The sequence below is a fragment of the Numenius arquata genome, chromosome 3, assembly GCF_964106895.1.
Source record: "Numenius arquata chromosome 3, bNumArq3.hap1.1, whole genome shotgun sequence".
In the NCBI taxonomy this organism is placed as follows: domain Eukaryota; kingdom Metazoa; phylum Chordata; class Aves; order Charadriiformes; family Scolopacidae; genus Numenius; species Numenius arquata.
The window spans coordinates 67,999,614-68,016,115 of NC_133578.1; the positions used below are offsets into that span (position 1 = coordinate 67,999,614).

At 39.2% G+C, this 16,502-nt stretch overlaps 1 protein-coding gene across 4 annotated transcripts in view; it reads right to left on the reverse strand.

The window, feature by feature from the left end:
* Nucleotides 1-16,502, reverse strand: part of ASAP1 (ArfGAP with SH3 domain, ankyrin repeat and PH domain 1) — a 131,121-nt gene that overhangs the window by 104,830 nt on the left and 9,789 nt on the right. The gene's annotated exons all lie outside the window — the stretch shown is intronic.

The window sequence follows — 16,502 nt, forward strand, 5'->3', positions numbered from 1 at the left end:
TACTCGGTAGCAAATATACTTGAATCCTTAATAAATCTTGCAAGTAAATCTTGTATCTCTAAATAAATTGTTTACTATGGGCTATAAATTAGTACCATCCAAATGTTCTGCTCAAAGTCAGACCAGAAATTCATATAAATTACTTATAAATTACTACTCAAGTTTAATACTGCTATAATTTTTAAATACCACTTTCTCTTTCCTCAGTTGAAATTAATATGTTTTCTGCAGCCAACGTTCTGGAGAAATGAGATGAAGCATCATACTATTAGTTACTAAAGTATATCTGGTCCCCAGCAGCTCCTGAAACACAATCATAATCTTTCATCATCTACGTTTTGCTTGATACTTCATCACATGGCTCATGCAATGTTTTGGAAAGCAATGTGCAAGACAGCACAACCCATTACACCAATATATCATACACACTTCAGGAGCACATCAGTTTGTCTGCCTTTGATCCATCATTCTCCTGTCTGCCTTTTTGTTTTTCTAGACAAACTGTCTTTTCAAACATCATGTTCTTCTATCCGTTTTGTCAATTCTATTACTAGAAGAAAGAAAAAAGTGCTTCAAAGGCTGAAAACTCAATGGGGCAGAACAGTAGATCTAAACCAGGCTGTAGAGGCCATCTACAACTAATAAAGTATGCATTTGACCACATTCACTTTTAGCAACAAAATATTAAGTAGGGCTTCTTCAAACTCAACTAAAAGCTCTGTAGGAAGGTTGAAAATGGATCTGAACCTTAATCCACAAAATTTAAGCCAAAGACAAATTAAACCATTGATTACTGAAAGCCTGTTTGAGGCTACAATGTAGTCCAATAACCCCAGCACTTGTACCACCCTAAACTGATCGACTACCTTAAGTTTCAGGAGAGAAGTGACATGCTTGGGGCAACATCGTTCTTGATGCATCAGCTCAATACAAACGAAATGTCTGTATTGCTGAAGAACAAGCACCATTTCTCTACGTGCTACATTTGCCTTTTTAATAGGCCAGAAACCACAGCACAGAAAGAGAAAAGCAGCAGCTCCATTCACACAATACTTTCGTACTGAGATGTGCATATATTTTTTGTACTGATGTGAGTGTATATACCCCCACACAAAGGCTAAACCAGTAAGGTTAACACACAACACTGAAGCCCAATTGCAGGCTCCATTCACATCTTCATTGTTACCACGTGTAGGACACACACACCTACACTGTGTCACCAAATGACCATGTGTCTCTATAGCCTTTTATTTTAACTTACCCCTGCCCACCTTGTCTAAAGGCTGAGTGGTGCTCAATCCATGAACTGCTTTTTAAAGCATTTTCAGTCTGCTATAATCATACACTTCTAGGCTTGCATTCTTTTTCCTTCCTGTTAAAACTACACGTGAGTCAAACCCAGCTCTGAAAACAGAAATATTAAATTTCCTCTTGCAGTTCTATGAGACTCTACTACAACCTGAGCTTTATAATAAGAATGAATTTCCCTGGACCCCTGTCAAAAACAGTAAGATGACACTTAACATTAATGGAAGATTTTAACCCTAATCTGTCCAATACACCAGCATTTTATAAAATTTTATACGTTCAATGAATACATTCAATTGCCTTCAGGTGGAGACCTCAATATTCTCTTCTTTCAACTAGACTGCTTGAGTTCAAGGCCAACTCTCAGAAGTATGAAATCCCAACTACTGGTCACCTGGAAAATGCATTGTTTACATTACTTTTCTAATATCTCAAATTCATTAACCGGACAGGGATAAAACTAATTTCTCTAGCATTCAACTGACCAAGAGATCTTCACACTATCAACACCTAGAGTTTTATACATTTAGTTCATCTAGAGCTGTTTTAAGAGTGATCTAATCTTCACTTAAAAATTCTCAATCTTGGTCAAGCTGTGACTTGCTTTTTAAATTTTTCCAACAGAAGCACCAGAAACTCTCCACGAGCTGGAGTTACTCAGCAGGTCGGTAGCACAGTGCATGTCCCTACTGACTGGAAAGTCCTTCAAGCGCTGTGCTTCACTCTCTGATGCTCAAGAATCAAACAGGTATTGTGTTTCTTGCACCTAATATGTTCTCTGCAGGTGCATCTATTTACTTTTCAAACCTCAAACAAAGCTCCAGCTCTACTTCCCACTTGACAAACAAAGTTCAGGTTTTCTTCCTCTACGACAGATTAAAGGATTATTTCAGAATTAGAGATTCATATAGCAACTTGATGAAAGATATTCCAAAATGCCCTGTTGAGTAAGTCATAAATCACAGCCTTCTGGCTTAACTTTTGGCAAACAGACAAAGCTCCAGCCTCCATGTTTACAATGGGCAAAATCATTCTGTCAGAGAAAAGGCATCCGCCCAAATATCTTTGTATGCACTGTATGTGTGCTTTCAGCATACTACAACTACCAGCAAAATATCGTTGCTCCATCCAGTAGTTTACCCTTACAGTCTGACCCATGAATCAGTGATTTCATAATCACCCTCAAGTCAGTCATTTTGTCCTGGGTTTATAGTATGAACCATGCTCTGCACCTAGCTCTGCCTGTATTTACTCTCCTCATTTCCCTTTGCTTTTCTCAAGGCAAACACACAAACACACAGTGTTTCAAAGAAATAGTTGTATTGCTATAATCACACTATGCAACACTCAGTGAAAAACAAACAAGACAGTTTTAATAAACACTTCTACATGTCAATTTTATTCTCTATTATCTTAGTGTAGCAGCACACACCTGGACCCAAATAAAGTAGCACCATTACTTGTAGGAACAAGTTATGACGTGAAGCAACAGAGATCACAGAAAAAAATAAAGGTAGGACAGCTCTTTACTGTTAACATCAAAAGACAGCAAGAAAGAAAAAAATAAATCAAATAAAATTGAAAAGGAATACACAGGCAGATAATTGCTTTATTTGTGATCAGGTTTGGCCTTCCACACAAAAATTAAAGCTATAGAAAAATGTCCAAGAATTTGGACAAGGTTCAGAGACATTAGTTGCTTCCCTATTTAGAATATGCACAATATTCACTGACTCAATTTAAAGGAAGCTGCTTTGCTGCAACTTGTTGCCTAATTAAATAAGATGAGAAAAACAGGAAGCTATACTAAACTACAAATGAGTTCAGCAGATAGATTAGGCTTTGCTGAAGTAAAGCAACACTGTCACTGATATTTTAACCAGAAAGTACTGTACCCTTGGACAAAAATATTTTTGAAGAACCTATCCTAGACATGGTGGAACAAACCAAGCAAGGAAACATTCCAAGCACTTCAAATGAAATGGGGAGACAAGGAAGCGCAGGCAATGAATTCGAGGGTTTAAGGCAGTAGCATTTATGAGAAAGAGCTTCATTAACCTGCAAAGTGTCAGCAAAGAAAAAAATTGCATTTCTTCTCATTTTCTCTGCCAGCTTAAACAAGGTCTCCTTCCAAGCGCTCCCTGTGAAAGAAACACTAGCTTGGCAACAAAACTGCCACCAGAGGACTATAAACATTTTTAAAAGGAAGATTTTTAGAGAGAACTAGCATCTCTTTCTCTATAACCGCACTGGTGAGCTGACAATATTTTGGGCACTCAAGCTTCTGTAGGTGACTCTGCCCCAAAAGGTGTTACTTCTCTTGCACACCTAAATCACAACAGCTACCTAACACCACTATTTTTTCCAAATCTGTGTACAGACAGCCCTAGTATAACAACACTGAAAACTAATTTAAATAGGTCTTTACATCAAAGAGCCTCTGCAGATTTCTTTCATCCGTCCAAGAGGAGGCCACAAGGTGTGTGGGGAGGAACCACAAAAAAAACCCACAAACCCCCCTCCCCTCCCCCAACACCCTCCCAAAAAGGTAACAGTGCAGGTGCTGCAGACATGACAATGTAGTGAAAACTACAATGTGTACCCCCCCCCCCCGCCCCAGCCTTGCAAAAATAAAAATTATTTTACCCAAGTAATTTTTCTCAAATCAAAACATAAAAGCTTAATTTTGGCAAGGCCTCATATGAAATACAATTTGCAAAAGAAATCAAAGCATCATTTAGAAGGTTACGAAAATGTAGCGTGCAAGACCAGTTTTACAGTAAAAACAAACAACTTCGTCAAAACATTCAAGGCAACTTCATTCAACTTTAAAGATAGTTATTCTCGTCTGTTATAGTGAGTTCCATCTTAGTGACTAATACAAATGATATAAACATTCTTCTAGGATAAGAAGTTGGATTAGACAACAGACATAATCAGGATACCCCACTTGCATTGTCATAGTATCATCACTCCTAGTTTTACAATTTTCCCCGTAATTCTGACATGTAGTCAGGGAAGAATCACCTCCTTGATACATACTGGACAAAACAACAGCTCAGTTACTTTGATTGTATTTTACTTTCAAGACAATGAAATTGGCATGTATTTATTAAAAGTCTCATTTGTTTTGCAGAGAGCATCGCATTCATGTACTTTCATTGTCACGTTCTTTCATGTTATCTACCTTGACTTCTGCAATGCCTTTGACATGTCCCCACGCAACGTCCTTGTCACTACAGAGAGACATGGGTTTGATGGACGGACTATTTGATGGATAAGGAATTGGCTGGATAACCACATCCAAAGACTTTGAATCAATGGCTCAATGTCCAAATGGAGATGAGTGACAAGTGGTGTCTCTCAGGAGCCCATATTGGACCAGTGCTGTTGAATACCTTTATTAATGGCATAGACAGTGGGATTCAGTGCACACTCAGCAAGTGTGCAGATGACACCAAGCTGAGTGGTGCAGTTCACTTAAAGGAAGGGATGCCATCCAGAGGGATCTTGACAGGCTTGAGGAGTGGGACCATGTGAATGAACCTCATGAGGTTTAACAAGGCCAAGCGCAAGGTCCTGCACTTGGGTCAGGGCAATCTCCAGCATGAAGAGTCTGAGGGATGAATGGATTAAGACCAACTCTGTGGAAAAGGACTTGAGGATACTGGTGGACAAAAATAATCCGACATGAGCAAGCAATGTGCATCTGCAGCATGAAAAGCCAACCATATCCTGGGCCGCATCAAAAGAAGTGTGGCCAGCAGGTCGAGGGAGGTGATTCTGCCCCTCTGCTCTGCTCTCGTGAGACTCTGTCTGGAGTTCTGTGTCCAGCACTGGGGGCCCCAGCACAAGACACAGACCTGTAAAAGTGTGTCTAGTGGAGGGGCACAAAAGTGGTCAGAGGGCTGGAACACCCCTCCTATGAAGAAAGGCTGAGAGAGTTGGGGTTGTTCAGCCTGGGGAAGAGAAAGCTTTGGAGAGACCTTATTGCAACCTTTCAGTACTTAAACAGGTCTTATAAGAAAGATGGAGAGAGAATTTTTAACAAAGCCTGTAGTGACAGAACAAGGCACAATGGTTTTAACTGAAAGAGTATAGATTTATATTGTAGATAAGGAAGACATTTTCTTACAATGAGTGGGCTGAGGCACTGGAACAGGTTGCCCAGAGAAGTTGTGGATGCCCTACCATTGGAAGTGTTCAAGGTCAGGTTGGATGGGGCTTAGAGAAACCTGACCTAGTGAAAGATGTCCTTGTCCACAGCAGGGGGGTGGACTAGATGATCTTTAAAGGTCCCTTCCAATCCAAACCATTCCATTATTACTAGCAAGCAATGCTACTAAATGCTACATAGTGCTACGTGCTACCCTCATGACTAAGAACTACCAAAAACAGCTCTACAAAAATGCCCTGCAATCGAAATTTGAGTACAGCAGAAGTATCACTTTTCCAGAAGATGCGTAATAACTTAAATATTGCTTGGGCAAAAATAGTCTTCATTAAGTAAAACCTGAAGTATCTCAGAAACCCAAGTTTCTGCACCCAGAAGTAACATGACAGTTTCATTCTAAGATGACCTGAATACAACAAAACCAAATTCTGTCGAAAGTCATCAAATGCACACACACTGAGATTTAAATACCGAAACACTTTCTCAGTGATATGCTCATTTTTGAATTCTAAAATAGATGTAAATAGTTAAAACAAAAATGTGGAACTTTGACATATATCTAATGGGAGCAGAGCATAACAAAAATGTTAAGTGAGTTTCATGTAATCAGAACGGGGTTTCTGTCTTGTTTTAAAGAAACAAGATGATCCCAATCTTATTTGAGACTTGCTGCTCCAGCTGGATGCACATAAGTCTATCAGGCCCGATGGGATTCACCCCAGGGTACTGAAAGAGCTGGCCAATGTCATCCCAGGAACTGTCTCTGTTATCTGTCAATAGTCTTGAGAGTCTGGAGAGGTCCCAGTCGACTAGAAGCTGGCAAATGTTATCCCAGTTTTCAAGAAGGGTAAGAAGGAAGACCCTGGTAATTACAGGCCTGTCAGTTTCACTTCAGTGCCTGGTAAAATTATGGAGAAGGTTGTTCTGGAGTTATTGAAAAACATTTGAGACAATTAAGTCATTGGTCATAGCCAGCATGGATTCACGAGGGGAAAGTCCTGCTTAACCAACTTCATTTCCTGTTGTGACAAGGTCACCCATCTAGCTGAACAAAGTAAGCCAGTTTTTGGTTTTGGATTTTAGCAAAGCTTTTGATACTGTCTCTCAGAGTATCTTTCTGTACAAAATGTCCAGCACACAGCTAGGCAAGTCCACAATACTTTGGGTGAGCAACTGGATGACAGGTCAGGCTTAAAGAGTTATAGTTATCGGGGTTACAACAGGCTGGTGCCCAGTCACCAATGGGGTTCCCCAGGGCTCAATTTTAGGGCCAGTGCTCTTTAACGTTTTTATAAATGAACCAGATGCAGGAATAGAATGCACATTAAGTAGGTTTACCGACAATACTTAACTAGGAGGAGCTGTGGACTCCCTCGAGGGAAGAGAGGTCTTACAGACAGATCTGGATAGACTAGAGAGTTGGGCAATCACCAACCATATGAAATTTAAGAAGTGTTGGATTCTGCACTTGGGACAGGATAATCCTGGTTATCCATATCAACTGTGGGACAAGAGGCTAGAGAGCAGCCCTGTGGAAAGAGATCTGGGGCACTGAGTTGATGGCAAGTGGAATATGAGTCATAGTGTGCCCTGGCAGTCAAAAGGGCCAACTGTGTGCATGAACCGGGTGCATGAAGCACAGCACAGCTAGCTGGTCAAGGGAAGTGACTGTCCCACTCTGCACTGCACTAGTGCAGCCCCACCTCGAGTACGGTGTGCAATTTTAATTTTGGGCACCTCAATATAAGGGCATCAAACTACTGGAGTGTGTCCAGGGGAGGGCAACCAAGATGGTGAAAGGCCTCAAGGGCAAGATTTACAAGGAGTGCCTGAGATCACTTGGCTTGTTCAGCTTGGAGAAGGCTAAGGGTTGACCTTATGGCAGCCTACACCTTCCTCAAGGGGGAAGTAGGGGAAGGTGCTGATCTCCTCTCTCTGGTGACCAGCGGTAGGACGAGGGAATGGAATGAAGCTGCATTAGGGCAAGTTCAGACTGGACATTAGAAAAAGGTTCTTCACTAAGAGGGCGGTTGGTCACTACAACAGGCTCCCCAGGGAACTGGTCACAGCACCAAGCCTGTCAGAGTTTATGGAATGTCTGGAGAATGCTCTTAGTCATATGGTTTAATTTTAGGTAGTCCTGCAAGGAGCAGGGAGTCGGACTTAAAGATCCTGATGGGTCCTTTCCAACTTGAGATATTCTGTGATTCTATGAAATGAAATGATTCTTAAGAATCTAACCACAATAGGATATCTAAATCCTAGTGGTTTCATAACAAGCTACAACTCTGCTGGCAAACAAAACCTGCTACATTTTTTTCCCTCTCATCCCCCCATCCCTAAGAAGATTTTCTCAAGTGCTATAGAAAAGACTAAGTTTCGTACCAAGAACACTTCAAGTATGTTTCCCTCTCCAATCCCAAATTCTTGCTTTGTGATTCCAAATTCAAGAGATAATTTACCTGAAAAGTAAACTATAATACAAGAGGAAAGGAAATTACCGCACTAAATTCAAGATGGGAGCTCTAGAATTCAAAATTCAGACCATCTTCCTCATAGAAGTAAAGTTACTCCAGTAGAGACAAACTTTGCAGAATAAATTACCTGACTTTCTAGAGGTGCAGGTTGATCACTTAAAAAGAATTATATCTTTGTCAAACACCCAGTAATTATTCAAACTATTCTTAAAAGTCAAACAAAACCCCAAATTTGATAAACTTTATGAAATACAGATTTGTAAAAATATGAACGGTATTACATTTCCTCTATTAAAGAAGCCTTTCATTGAAGGAAAAAAAATTATCAGCTTTGCTTACATCAGTTTTATTAAGTTTAAACGCGCTGTTTTTCCAAGAATAAACTGTGTAACTTTTACCTGAAAACACAAAAAACACATTCATGAAACTAAATAACCACTTTATTCTGCCTGCATATCTTTTTAAAGTTAAATTATACAGTCAAAACAATTTTAAGAAGGACTACTTCTACAGACAAGGGGAGTTCTGAATGTCTCTGTGGACAGAGGTTCCACAGTCTCTCTGGGCACCTGTTCATCAGACTCATGATTCAAAACAAAAAAAAAACAAACAAAAAAAACCCCAAATAATGTTAAACATTAAAAAAACAAACACCCTTCCCCCCCAAAAAACACCCTCAAAGCTAATCAGAATTTCTGCCTACTCAGTTTCCTCCCATTATATAGTTGAAGCAAGCAATATGACCTTCCCTTAGCCTCTCCTCTAAGGTTGAAGAAATCTAGTTTCCCCTCCTTAAGGGATGTGCTCTGGGCCCCTAATCATCTTGGCGATCTCACCTGGACTTATGGCAGTATGTCATTTCTTTCATTTATTGGTGAATTTCAAACACAGGACTTCAGATGTGGCCTCACAATTGCTGATTAGAGGGGAAGAACCACTGTTTTATGGCTGCACTCTTACTAATGCAGTCCAGTATGTGGCTGGCCTTTACCACTGCCAACCCACATTCAACTTGTCATCTACCTGAGTCTAAGGTCCTTTCCTGGAAACCTGTCTTCTAGCCAGCCTGTACTGCTGCATGAGGCTACTCCATCTCCAGCACAGGATTTCACATTTCTCTTCACTGAACCCCACAAGGCTCCTCCTGTCCTGCCATTTCTCCAGGTCCCACTGAACGGTGACTCTGCCTGCCAGCGTATCTTGCAACTTGGTGTAATCCAAATATACTTGTTGACATCACACTCCAGCCCATTAAAGAACACCAAACAGTACTGGCCCAAAATTTGATCTTGTAAGGATGACACTTGCAATCTGCTACCAGCTGGACTTTACTTCACTGATCACCACCCCCTGGGCTTGGGAACCCAGTCAACGTGCCACCCACCCTGCAGATCTCTTATCTGGTCCACCTCTCACTAACCTGGACAGAAGACTACCGGATCAGAACACGTCAAAGGCCTTGCAGTTCTACAGACTTATTTCACAGAAAGTTATCTCCAGCATCGTACTAGACTTTTAGTTCTTAGGCAAGGAAAAAGCAAGAAAAGAAAAGACGCTGTTGGTATCATAAGTATCTATTTCTGCACCAGAAAGACTTCTGTATTTCTCCTCATAAAAAAACGTAACAAGAAAGGTAAAACAAATAAGGTCAAGATAGAGGTGGCTATTAAAAAAAAAAAAAAGAAAAAGCATACATTCTCTGGCTTAACCACAGTAACCACACAACTTCAGGCCTGTCCTCTCACCAGGGAGTGAAAGAGACAAGGAGGCCGTGTGTGCGTGTGCGTCCACGTGCACATCTCTGTGCATAGACCGGGAAATGGGATCCCAACACCGTTTTGTTGCTTTTTCACAGGAGCATTAAAGGAAAAGTTTCCCATCATCACCACAAGCGAACCCACTGTCCTCAAAAATCCTACTTGTCACAATGTTTATACAAAACCTCAGCATTAGCCCACTGGTATGTAAAACACAATATATGTAACACACATCAATGCTGTCTCTTTAGAAATATAAAATAACTGTTAGCTGTACTTCTCTGCAGGGAGTGTACTTCCAGCTGTACTCCTTCAGGAAAGGAAACTCATCCTATTATCTCAGGAGTTTTCCTTCACGCGCACCAATAAACGTTAGGCCTCTTGGCCAGTATCAGTCAAACCTGACAGAACAGTCTCTAAGAGAAGCACCACGGCACATGCAGGAAATATAAAAATATATTATTGGGTTAGGACACTTATGCTTATATTGCTTACTCTGCACCTGAAACAATGCTAATAATCAGCATTCTTGGCTTGATTCTGCCTCATGGTACTATTCCATTCAAAGTAAGATCATAGAATCATAGAATGGCTAGAGTTGGAAGGGACCTTAAACATCATCTTGTTCCAACCCTCCTGCCACAGGCAGGACACCTCCACTAGAGCAGGTCGCTCAAAGCCCCATCCAGCCTGGCCTTAAACACTTCCAGGGATGGGGCATCCACAACTTCCCTGGGCAACCTGTTCCGGTGCCTCACCACCCTCACAGTAAAGAATTTCCTCCTAATATCTAATCTAAATCTCCCCTCTTCCAATTTAAAACCATTACCCCTTGTCCTGTCACTACATTTCCTGACAAAGAGTCCCTCTCCGGCTCTCCTGTAGGCTCCCTTCAGATATTGGAAGGCTGCTATGAGGTCTCCCCAGAGCCTTCTCTTCTCCAGGATGTTATGATCTTTCTTACAGTTCTCCTCTGTAAATTTGTTTCACATCTGTTTTTAAAAATTATTAACACACACCTTCATTCACATTGATACAAATCACAATAGTTACAGAAATTGAGTTTTACTCATTGGAGTGAGAAAAATACTGGAAATTAAATCAACCAATCTAATTCTGTTCCAAATCGTTCATTGGCAGCCTTTCAGTGACACCATGCTAGATTACAAACATGGTTTTGAGGGTTGTTCCCCCCCCCCCTTTCTTTTTCCTTTAAAAAAGCAATAGAAGGGAAAAAGTTGTTAACTACAGAAGGTTATTTCCAGAGGATTCTAATCTAAGCACTAAAAACAATTTTAAGTCACATCACTTCAAGAGTTTCTCTCTTCTGCATCAGGGCCCAAGTTCCCATGAATACATGGTACACTCTGTCAAGATTTATCTGAACAACACACTGAACAGAGTGCACCAAAGAGCACTTTCACAGTTTCCTAACTGATGAGCAAACATGAAGAAGCCTGCTGGGAGTCCAAAACAAGAAGCAGTACTTCTCTAAAAACCATGTGAGCTACCAAAAAGCAGTAAATACTTTCAAAAATGTGTATAAAATGAACGCAAATTCTCAAAAGGCAAAGCTAATTACTCTGCCATGACTGAATCTTTGAGCTACCAGTGAATATTTATTTGTTTTTCCTCGCATCAGTCACATTTAGGTAAAGGAGATTGCCTGCTTATTACAACCAAATGTTTTGACTACTATCAAATGAAGGGTAAAACCGATTACATACTAAATGAATAAGTACTGTAGCATGCAAATGTAAAAGCATCCTCAACTGCATTTTTGTGAAATATTCTATTGTAATGACAGGATATTGGTGTCAAGCCTCCTTCTTCATCACATTTTCAGTATGGTGATCAAGAGTCACCCATGAGCTGTCACTGTGGCCTCTGTATTTTAGAATGCTCGTGTACCCATTCTTATGGTTTTGGTGCAATTTGCCATTCAGTGTAAAAACAGAAATAATTATCCTGATTTTTATTTATGAGGCAAAGAAACTTTTCTTGTCTGGTTCTTTTACAAAGGTCTGCTGCCGAAAAGCATATTTCTTTGAAAACTGAAGATGGCTTGTGGTCTGTTACGTAAGAACAAAGCTGAAATACAAAACTCTGTATGATGCAAGACTGTTTCTGACTGCCATAACTGACAGGTTACAAGATTACGAAAAGCTGGTTTTAAGTCTACTGCTGCTAGAGTCTCCCGAATTCCTCCCCCTCAAAAAATAAAAGTCTATTTTAATTAAAAAAAACCAAAGAAGGATAAAGAATAGGATGTTACGATTTACTTCTTGTAATTATATAGAGGTGATGCTTCACTGGAAATGAAGAGACAGAAACAACAGAGAAACTTTTTTCTCTTCAGACCCACACACAAAATAGATCTTACCAGTTTTCAGTCCAGCCTAATGAACAAGTCTGTACGTATTGCCCACTAAAAGAAAAAATTGATTTAGAATGGAAGTGCTCCTCTTCTCTTGCATGGTTTCACCTGCCTCCCTTGATAGAATACTTTGTCACTCGAAAAGGAGCTTGTGGTAGAAAAGCATATGAAACCACTGTAGATGAACTGACTGTACAGCAGTTTCAGTACTACAATAGTTTGTACAAAATCATAAGGAGGAAAAACCCTGTCCCCTTACCCTTGTCCCAAAAGTCTTTCCCCCAGCAGAATAGGAAAAACTCACAGAAACTGAAGCATAAAGGGAAAGTTACAAACAGGAAACTGTGAAAACGATCATATACTACATACTGTCAAAGAAAATTTTTAAAAGGCAAAACAATAAAAAAAAAACCAAACATACTTTCCACTTTCCTATCTCTAATCTTAAATAAGTGTCCATGACACAATGAAAAACATTGAGAAATCTTCCCTCTTCAAACCATCTTAGATTATACCAACCTTGCACTGAGAACAACAAAATTTAAGTTAGGCTGAGCAGGAGCCAAACAGTCATTCTTCCACAGAAGTAGCACACGCACATCTGTTACAGGACCAGTCTAGACCAACAGACCTCTAAGCTCAAGCAGATCAGCACAGGGAGAAACAAAATGAGCAACAGCCATTGCAGGGATGGTGGCTTGGGGGCTTTTTATTAAAAAAAAAAAACAAACACAAAAAACCACCACCAAAAAAACCCCAAAAACCCCAATAACAAAAAAAAAAAAATCTGCAGCCATAGTTCATTACACTCATCAGTTAAACATTTATTAAAAAAGGATGCATATGACAAGATCTAATTGTCAGAAAGCACTTTTTCATTTTCAATGTCTCATTGAAGAGCAAAAGAAATAAATACATAACACTAATCATTAAAGATGCTTAAGTATTACAAAAGCATAACAGTAAAACAGGCATCAGAAAAAGCTGCAGCTATTCTTTACTGTATCGTCAGCTTCCAACTGTCCCTTCTTATCTCCCAGCCTGCCTAAGGGGAATTTAGACATTTAAGCTTAACCTCTGTATCTCAAGACAGTCCTACAAAACATCTGCTGCTTTAGGAGAAAGACTCAGAACTGCCTGGTCATGATAACTGAGTTATCCCTGGAGTGCAAAGATGTCCTTTCAGCTGGAGCTGGGACACGGCGGAATGGTAATCAAGCCAGTCTTGTGGTGATCCCACATGTGCGCTACTTATTCTCAGAACAGATGTCATCATTCCCTAAAAATTCCAGCTAGCTCAAACAGTAATATCAACGCAAGGATTAAAATCAACTCTTCAAAATCTATTTGAGTAACACAAATCATGGAGCTACTGTGGATACAAAAGCATGTTTGATAAGAACAAAGCAGAGGGTTTATTTTAAGACACGGTACCAGTAATCTGTCTACGCTATCTTAGGATTTAAACAACTTTTTTTTTTTTTTTTAAAGAAAAAGCAATTAACCACCCATCTACACACGCAATAATCTACCTCTTCATATGAATTTTATAAAAATCTTCTCCCAGTATCTTGCAGAAATATGAAGTTAAAAACATCTTCTTTCCATGAATGTAACATGCTGAGAAATCAACACAGAAAAGAGTAAAGACTCTCTTAAACTAGACCTAGACTACAATATAATGGCTTTGTTCCCTCCCTTTGGAGTTTGGAAAAAAAAAAAAAAATAAAATCATTACTTTAGCAATAGAATAGAATGAAAAAAATTCTGTTTACTGGAGGCCATTAGGTAACACCCATGCTTAAAAAAAAAAAATATAATAAAAAAAAAAAATCTCACAGTTCTTTGACAACTACTATGTAAGATGCCTAAGCCTGGTACAAAGATGACAGGGTCTTTTTTTCTGGTATGACTGGATGACAAAAAACATAAGTTTTGTCTCTCAAGAGGAAAAAAAAAAAGGCTTGCAAATTTTCAAGATTCAGTAGCTTAAACAATGTAGCATGAAATCTTTCTAGTCAATAAACTGCTACATTGCAGCATGTACTTTCTGTTTTCTCCTTTAATATTACAACATATTTAAATAAAGCTTGTGGTTTAGGATTTTGGGGGCAGAAGATGGTTGGTTTTGCACTTTTTTTTTTTTTTAAGAAGTTACCCACAAACACACAGGTGGCCTTTGGAGACTCCTTCATAGGGTTCTGATGTTTTGAGGTATGTCTCCATATTTTCTTGGGCTTTCCACTAAAGGCTTACCAAATGAAAGTCAGAGTCAGTAAAAATGCCTGCTCTGATTTTGTGTCTGAAACTTGTCCCAAGATTGCATCTAACTGGTTCCAAAGTAACCTCTGAAAAGAATTTCAGTAATAATAGGAAAAGAGTCACAACTAGGAGAGAGTACATACCCATCCACCCAGTTGAACTACCTGCACTTCTACTGGAGAACAACCAAGTGAAAACACCAGCAACTGAATCCATCATCTATTTTATTATTTCAGAAGACTTGTTAATTGTTATTAAGGAACAGTAAATTAACAATTCTGTAATGCCTTCATGGAACTATACAGAGACACAAACACACTCATAGTCTATTTCTTTCTTGTCACATTCTTTATGAAAAGGTGGCTCCAATCTAACCACTGATGTGACCTATGGTAGGAATTACACCAGACTGAGAGGCCATGAAACAGATCTAACTTTTGTTAAATCTGTTTAATTTCCCTAACATTTCTGTTCAGAAAACAGTTGTAGTTCACAATCTTACTTAGAATAAAGAAAATAATTAGTTTATCCATTAACCAGCTTATAGTCACCAAGGTAGATGCAGGTTGTGTTAAAAATTAAGTTAGCTTTAAAATAATGACCCAAGATACTTCAGGCTGCAGCACCATAACAGCACAGAGCTTGACTCTGCCTGCAAAAGCCCAGTGAAGGCTCCAACCCACACGCAACATATTACGTTAAAAATCAAACAGCTGCAAGGATGGGATCACCCCCTTTGCCTTAATACAGTGGGCTCAAAATTGGAGTTCAGGAGCTGCTTGAAGAGCTCTTCAGTCATCCATGATGCATGGACAATAGCAGCAGTAATAATAGCTACATAACAGCCACTTCAAGCATTCAATTTCAATCCCCTGCTTCATACGAATCACAGCCTTAGGTAAGCAGGTGTACAGAAACCAACCTAGTTTTAAAGGAGCAGCAGCAGAACTCTGTATGCAAGCTACAACTACAATAAAAGACACACAGTCAAAGACTCTAATGGAGCACTTTACCTGCCAGATTCTGACCATCTGCATTTCTTCATGCAAATTAATAAAAACGCATTTGGGATAGTTGCAGGGTTTTTGCAGTATGTAACGGTGGAGCATATTTATATCTCAGTTCCCATCAAATAAAGCTTTCTTATATTTTCAGATAATAAAATAATAGTACAAGTTGAGAATCAATTTAAACTGCAAACAGTTTAAACAGAGCATGTAAAAGAGTTATAAAAACAAAAGAAATTCAAGAAATAGCAAAGCAAGCACTAGGAGCACCCAATATTCTCTATTCCTCTAATTTATTGCTGTCAAATGAGACATAAAAACTTTGAAAATACGCACAATCCACACAAATGGAGCAGAACAGTATATTTATCTTCTGTCTTTTGGTTTTCTTTGGATGGTCGTTACCACACTCAGACTGTACTGATGTATGTCCCAAATCATGAAAGCATTATACTGTATTCTTGCCCTAGAAGTCACCAGTGATGGCAGAATATATATTTTCACTTAACTCCATGAATGCTGTCAATGTACTAACAAGTGTACCAATGGCTGTACCTATTCCACATAGTTAAGACCAGGGGGCAGCAATACTGTCAAACACAAACCAAAGCAGGTTGTTTTCCGACAGATCTATAAGCAACCATGGCTTAGTTACATGAGAAAAAAGCAGTTACAGTTATGGAAAAGTTATAGAAGTTAATCTAGGTTACATAACAAAAATAAAATATATAATTTTAAATGCAAGTTTACAGTCATTCTATTACCTAGTCAGTTGCTGTAAACAATAGCACAGTTAACATTTCATACATAGACAGTTTTTCTACTAAGACAACATTAACTAGTCTTAATCCTCTGGAATTATATTTTCCATATCCAAGACTATCAGGAAAACGCCATGACTCAAATACTCTTCCCTTGCATACCAAATGCTTTGCTCATGCCAACACATTCAGCAAAACTAAAAAGAATCTATTAAATCCATCTCCTAGATACGCGCTGGCTCCTAAAGAACCGACAAATACTTGATGAACTAAGTGTATAATCCAAAACAATCTACGAAACAATAGCAAAAAAACCCATCTTCTTTCCATGTCATCATGCTAATACCTTCAACCAAGCACAGAGCAAGAGAAGAGCTAC